This window comes from Macrobrachium rosenbergii, chromosome 41 (assembly GCF_040412425.1).
Source record: "Macrobrachium rosenbergii isolate ZJJX-2024 chromosome 41, ASM4041242v1, whole genome shotgun sequence".
In the NCBI taxonomy this organism is placed as follows: domain Eukaryota; kingdom Metazoa; phylum Arthropoda; class Malacostraca; order Decapoda; family Palaemonidae; genus Macrobrachium; species Macrobrachium rosenbergii.
The window spans coordinates 65,202,479-65,210,349 of record NC_089781.1 but is presented as its reverse complement, the minus strand read 5'-3'; the positions used below and the strand labels follow the sequence as shown (position 1 = coordinate 65,210,349).

Below are 7,871 nucleotides of genomic sequence, written 5' to 3'. Positions count from 1 at the left end.
TTGCATATGCAGAGAAGACAGCTGGAATTAAAGTACCTAAAACAGTCAGTAATACAGGAATTTCACACATAAATACAAAAACACACACACATATATATACACATATATGTTACAACTGTTTAGAAAACAGACAGAATGTTCTGTAAGAACACTACTGTAGCGAACCTATTGGGTCTATCTTCAAGAGGCGGTGGGGTCAACCCTGCTCTCTCTCTCTCTCTCTCTCTCTCTCTCTCTCTTCTTCAACAGCGAGTCTTTCAACGGCATTTACACGCCCTCTTTTTCTTCTTTTCAATTGTCACAAAGATCTCTTTCGTTCACACGGATTTCTCTCATTCCACATCAAAGAAATGAAATGGGGTTATATAAGGAAAACCCAATCTTTCCTACCAAAAATAGATTTATTAATAAAGCAACCCAACAAGCAATGAATAAACAAAGCGAAAAAATTAAAATGCATCATAAATGAAATTGTCAATTAAGAAAAACATCTAACTCAAGATTTAGTCTCTGTCCAACTGTAACTGATTATGGCTAGCCTGCAAACTCAAAATTCTCACATATTCCATTATAGACTTGTAAAGTCTGGTCTCAAGTCTCCCACAAAATACTAGACATAGCAGGTTTGCGACTGGTCTTCTCTCTATGATCACAATTTTTCAACATGATAACACCATGTTTTGCAAAAGCTTCGATTACTTTCCGATTCGCCCTCTCACATAACCCATTCGCTTCAGGTCTGTATGGGATTATAGATACTTTCTTTATCCCCAACAAATTGGCAAGACCCTCTAAAGCCTTATTAATAAACTCCCTACCATTGTCTGTGATCAGACATTCAGGAACACCATATCTACAAATTACCCCCTTAAAGAACGCTTATAGCAACTTCCTCAGCTGATTTAAAATTTCAGTGGGAAAATCTCAACAAAACGAGTTAACTCGTCAACAACTACTAATAAATGCTCCAACCATAAGCGGACTCTGAGAAGTTACCCAGAATATCCATATGCACTCTCTGAAACGGCCTATGTGGCGCGATAATCCAAACGACACGACACCGTCGTCGCCGGTTTATTCGCATTGCAAACAGCGCAATCCCCTTACAAAGGCTCCACTGCGGAAAACATATTTTTCCAAAAGAACTTTGACCTGACGTTTTCATACGTCTTGTCCACACCTAAATGAGGAGAACCAAATTTACAATGTACAATGTCTAGAACTTGTGGTACTAGACTCTCTGGCACGATGATTTGTGTAATTTCACCCATGTTTGAGTACTGCAAGTTATACTTAATCTTTCTCACCAATAAATTATTTCCCAACTCTAGACCAGAAAGGCAACTTATACCCTTTCTTCGGTGAAACCCCTCAAGAAATGCCTTAGCATCTGACAACAATTTATCTTCATCTTGCTTTTTGTTCGAGCAAGCCTATGTCCCATGACATTTTCAATTCGTAATATAACACACAGCGTTACCTCTCACTATCACAAACAACAATCTCTCCCGAGACTGCCGACTCACTATTTCTCCCGAAGTATGCATCGTAGAAAACGTGTATGTCCTCTACATGCGATCTCTCAGAACTACTAGCATCCGAGACATGAGACACCAAATGTTTACCTTTCTCACACAGATCTGGAATGCACTCCTCATCCTCGACTGGAAAATATCTGTCAATGCATCTGCAACCACATTATGCTTACCTTCAATGTATTTGAGGTTTGCATCAAAATCTCTCAATGTCAAAACCAACGCGCTCTTTGGGCGACAAATTCTGGCTTTTTATTAAAAAGCTCTAACAAACGGTTGATGATCTGTAAAATCTCAACTTTATTTCCCAACAACAAATATCTTAAAATGAACAAGGCTAGAGACGATCGCGAAAGCCTCCTTGTCCACAACTGACATCAGCCTTTCGTTACTACCACGCGTTTTGAACTTTCTGCTATAAAAGCAATTGGGTGTAATTTCTCAAATTCTTGTGACCAACACGCACCTATACCCTCCTGACTCGCGTCAGTCACTAAGGTGAACGGTTGACTAAAATCTGGAAATCCCAAACAGGTGGGTTCACCAAAAGCGTTCTTAAGCTTCAAAAGCTAATTGCTGACTATCACCCCAAACAAACTTAACGTCTTCTTTGTAACAAATCTCTTAATGGAGACACTATTGTAGCAAAATTCCGCACAAACGGCGCGGCAAACCCGACATACCTAGAAATCCAGAACGAATCTGTTTCGGTTTTGGGAACTGAAAAATTCACAATGGCTTTAACTTTCTCATCATTCACTCTGACTCAGTCTTTAGAGATAACATGACCTAAATAAACAATTTTTCTCTTCAGAAACTCACATTTGGCCAATTTGACCTTTAATCCAGCGAACCGTAATCGCTTGAGGACTTCTTTTAACACCTTTAGATGTTCTTCAATCGTATCTGTGCATATGAGAATGTCATCCATGTACACAAACACCGACTTTCCTAACAAGCCATGAAGTACTGTGTTAACCAGTCTAGTAAATGTTATTGGGGACCCTTGTAATCCAAAAGGCATCCTATTAAACTCGTAATGTCCCTTTGGTACTGAAAATGCTGTATATTTACGGCTACTCTCACAAAGCGGAACCTGTAGAAACCTCTTGCATAAGATCTATAGATGAATATATATTCTTGCCACCGATCTCAACAAACAAATCAGGCAAACAAGCTACAGGATATCTATCTGGGCATGTTTTTTCATTCAATTTACGAAAATCTACACAAACTCTGATACTACCATCTTTCTTCGGAACCGCTAATAAAGGAAAATTATAGGGGGAAGAGCTCTGTCTAATAATTCCCTCTGACTCCCATCTCTGAACTTCCTTTTCTACTTCTTCTCTGATCTTAAAGGGAATTCGATATGCTGGAATATATATGGGATTTCCACCTTCTAGGCGAATTGAATGTTCGAAACATCTGTAACTCCTAATTTATCTCCTTCAAAGCAATGATATCTAAATATTCTTTCAACACTTTCTACTTTATCTGAATACTCGGATAATCAGCTTTAGCCAAATGCTCGTGAAGAACTTGACTTGAATTGCAACTCCTCCCTGGGAAACGTGTTACTGTCTCCACAAAACTCACTTTCTTATGTTCTTCCTTAAACTCTTCAAAATCAATTACATAAGTACTTCGTGATATTTTTTCACTGAGTCTGATAGCTAACTAATTTACTGTAGTCACGCTCATGACTGAAACTTCATTTACTGACACCGTACTCACAACGTCTTTGAATTTCTCGGTTCCTCAACAACGCATACTTGAGAAGGAAACTTTTCTTCATCGACACTTTAACCAATGCAGGAACTCACGGTTGCAATTCAATATCTTCCAACAAAAATCCTTTGAAAGACTTTCGCGGAATATCTTCACTCTCTAACGACTGTGTTATTACAAGCCCCAGACTGTGTCTTAGGTTTTTCACAAAGTTTTTCCTTGTGTATATATGGAACAAAACAACCTGGCTCACCTATTGTAATCTCGAATTCTCAAAAAGAATGTTGATGTTATGTCGCATGCAAGAAGGGTGTCCTATCAAAACCATTTCACCTAAGGCTAATCCTTCTATGACCAAAAATGATTCTACTATTGTCTTTCCGCCGATACAAAGCGTAAGAAATGACGAACCTAAAATATTCAGTTTCTCGCTTGTACGTCACACACTGTCTCACTAGTAGGGACTAATTTGCACTCTGGAAACTTCGAGTGAAAAAGGTCAGCATTTACTAAGTTAACTGAGCTACCAGAATCAATGAAAATAGAAATTTCACTGCCATTAGAAATCCACGTACAATCGGCCTAGGTTCTGGTGATTCTAAGACCTGATTGCTCATTATCCTGTGTCCGTTCGAACTTATCTTGTGAAAATTCGATGTTCGTTTGTGTATCTAGAACTTGCATCATGTGGAATTCCCGTCATGTCTATTGCTAAAACTTCCCATGTTTTCCTTGAATATTCTCTATTCTTGTGGTTGGGCAAAATCTCCATCCATGGTCTGAAGATTTGCAAGCTGAAATAACAATATCTCACTCTTGCAGTAATTTGATTTACTATGTCCTATTTTATCACAATTAAAATAACGAATTGTTGTTACTGATCTCTGAGGTTTTCCTCAATTCCACCTGCTAAAAGTGCATGATTTCGCTCCTGCATCATTTCCTAGATTTGAGGAGTTCGCATTATTCTGCGGTTTTGACACTGTAGCTGAAATTCAGCACCTCCCTTCTGGCCAAAACTGCTGTCTAGCGTTGGGCATTTTGATAGATTTTTGTTAACCTGTGCAACAAAAAGGATTCATCTGTGTCCTGGATCAATTCTTTTATCAAAACTATCTGTAATTATCTGGGACTGACGTTAAAAGGCAAGCAAATGTAGTTTCAACAGTTTTTCAAAATTATCTAAAGAAATATTATTTCCATTTACCCATGTAGAGTTTATCATAGATTTCTTTATCTCACCACTGCATCAAATAAGCGAGCACTGTCACGCGGCACGAATCATTACCCTTCCTAGTTCTAATAAGGGCACGCAAGTTCCGGAACAATGCACTCGCGGTCAACTCCGCCATATGACTCCGCGTAAGAATTCTGAAGTTCTCTCTCCAAGTTTTACACTTTTCTGAACCCGAAACTCGTGCTCGTTCTTCCAATGTCTCCTTTGTCTAGATCTTTTTAAAAGCCTTCGTTTCTCTCAAAGCATCCGCGCCACCCGTAATCTTCCAGAATTCAAGTAATTATCAACCGATTCAATGAATGTTTCTACATTCTGTAAGTAATTTCCCATCAACTAGTCCCTTGGAAATTTGTACTCTTCCGCATTAAAATTTGTTAATCATGGGTCACGATCGACTGAGACTGGCTTGCGTTTGAGTCTTCCATTTTTCGCAAAATTCGGCGACCCGAGCGTAACAACATAAGAACAAAAAAAAAAAAGAAAGAAAGAAAACGGGAGAACAACAAAAAGTTAAGCTTCTCCTAAAAAGAAAACTGAAAATGGGTTACTCAACACTCGGTCTGCCAACAGAAACGGAGCTCTGCAACTCCAGACGTCACCATCTCGAAGACGGAAGCAGAGAAACACAGCGTGATTTTTGTTGAATCACCACTTTGCTTTCTTAATTAACTCCGCCACAATCGCCACTAATCACACTTATTTAGCATTTCCCTTAACCCCAAAATTGCTCTAGAGATCACCCAGATCTATTTCACAATTCCCACTCCCAATACTCGAATAGAAACGGAAAAAAAAAAATTCCCAGTATTAAACCCATAATCACGGCCACTTATGACACCCGCTCTTTCAAAACTGGTGATCATTCATTGCTCTCACGCTCAATCGCCTGTGCCTTGGGCATCAACGTTACCAATTAGTCTATTTTAAAAAAATCGACTAAAACTCTCACGCTGCCATTATTTCCACTTACACACTGACAGTATTTCTACCTAACCTTATACGCTGCCACCAAATCTTCTGTTACAACTGTTTAGAAACAGACAGAATGTTCTGGGTAAGAACACCACGTAGCGAACCTATTGGTCTATCTTCAAGAGGCGGTGGGGGGGGGGGTCAACACTGTTTCCTCTCTCTCTCTCTCTCTTTCAACAGCGAGTCTTTTTCTCAACGGGCATTTCAGCGCCCCTCTTTCTCTGCCAACGTCACAAAGATCTCTTTGTTCTCACACGGATTTCTCTCTCATTCCACATCAAAGAAATGAAATGGGTCATATAAGGAAAACTCAATCTTCCTACTAAAAATAGATTTATTACTTAAAGTAACTCCAACAAGCAATGAATAAAATAAAGTAAAATTAAAATGCATCATAATGAAATTGTCAATTAAGAATAACATCTAACTCAAGATTTAGTCTCAACTAACTAAAAATCTATGATTATGGCTAATAGCCTGCAAACTCAAAATTTTCACATATTCCATTATAGACTTGTAAAGTCTGGTCTCAAGTCTCCCACATAAAAATACTAGACATAGCAAAAGGTTTGCGACTGTCTTTCTCTATGATCACACCAACATGATAACATCATGTTTTGCCCACAAAGGCTTCACTAATAATCACAATCTAATGACATCTGTCGAAAAATGAACACAGATAAATACTCCAAAATATATAAGTGCAAAAACACAATAATGAAAAGTCTAAAATGTATGAGTAAATAGTATACTGGTAAAATATAGAACACAATAAAATAGAATATTGAATGGCAAATGCTACATCCACTTCCCACACAAAATCAAAAATGTCTTGAAATATGGTAAAACATAAGTTCACAAATGTCCTGAAATATGGTAAAAGACCATAAATCCACAATCTGCCATAGAAAACAAAGAGTCTGGACTGCACCTTTTTAGTTCTGCCAATTCTAAGAGCTTCACACTCAAAGATAATGTCTTCACGATCCCGATCTAGGTCTGCTAATGAACGACCGAACTAATTTTTGGGCAGAATTAGACACAAAACCGAGATTCTATAATGCCACGAAATTCTTGTACGCGCATAGCAACTTGGTCACATAATTCGGCCAACACTGCGTGTTCATCACATTAACTGCTGAGACGATCAACTATTTGCTGAATACACAAAGATTTTGCAACTGACGGTTTCCATGAAAATTATCTCGCACTGAAAATTCTTTCATCACACTATGTACCTTTTAACATTGTGGCGGCTATATTTTCTGAAATATATATATATATATATATATATATATATATATATATATATATATATATATATATATATATATATATATATATAGAGAGAGAGAGAGAGAGAGAGAGAGAGAGAGAGAGAGAGAGAGAGAGAGAGAGAGAGAGAGAGGTAAGGTTTAGTAGGCATTTTGAATTGAAATAATGTTCTGTACACACACATTACTGTAAACTCGTGAAATAAGGGATTACTACAATATTCACATTTAAAAAAATTCTGTTAGTGATTCTGAATCTCTCAGCCTCTTACAGTGCTAAATCACTGAAACTGTCGTGATCAAAGGAATTTTGAAAATCGATCCTCAGTCGATAAATCTGTCAATATCACTCGGTCATGTGCCAGGACATTATTTTCAGAATATGAATCGTAGGACCTAATTGCCATCATTTTCATTCACCTAAGATCATGGAACGTTATTTTATGGAACTAACTGAAATAAATTATATTATGGGTAGAACTCTCAAGCTACCTACTGACTGGATTGCAATACAATTGTTTCAGCATCGACACTGTTGCAAACCCCACCAACTTAGGTTACAGTAAACAAAGGCCAAGAGCACAGGTTGTTAGGCAACGAATTTTGTCGCCCTAACAACCCTCTCTATTAAATTTTCATGGTCCATTCTTTCAGGGAGATGGTAATTGTTATCTCAGCCGCATCCATTACGGCTAAAATTAGGTGTGACTCTCTAGGAAGAGCAGCGGAGATGAGGTTAATGAGCTGGGTTAATAAGTTCCTTTCACTGAGATCACCAGCATTGTAGCCGTCTCTCACATTTTAGGTTAAACAGTGGCCTCCTTAGCTCAGGGGCAGAGCACTGTTCTTGTAAACCAGGGGTCGAGAGTTCGATTCTCTCAGGGGGCAGGAATATTAATATTATAAAGACACCTTTCACTGACAAATGATTATTGCTAGAGCTTCTCGAGCAGAGCGGACCTGTCTGAGCTGCCCTCGCTTTCTGGCAGCGGCTGTCCTTTGGGCTAGAATATAAAGGCGAATGGAAGAGACAACTAAAATGCTTTTGCCCCTTTGGGCAAACTTAAAAGAACGGATTCGACTGGATTACATTTTTCTGTGCACCCGACGTATGACCTCGCC

At 38.4% G+C, this 7,871-nt stretch overlaps 1 non-coding gene across 1 annotated transcript; it reads left to right on the top strand.

The window, feature by feature from the left end:
• The first annotated feature begins 7,565 nt into the window (after positions 1-7,565).
• On the top strand, positions 7,566-7,637 carry TRNAT-UGU (transfer RNA threonine (anticodon UGU)). Its single transcript has one exon. It is a non-coding gene; the product is annotated as a tRNA-Thr (tRNA).
• Positions 7,638-7,871: the final 234 nt, after the last annotated feature.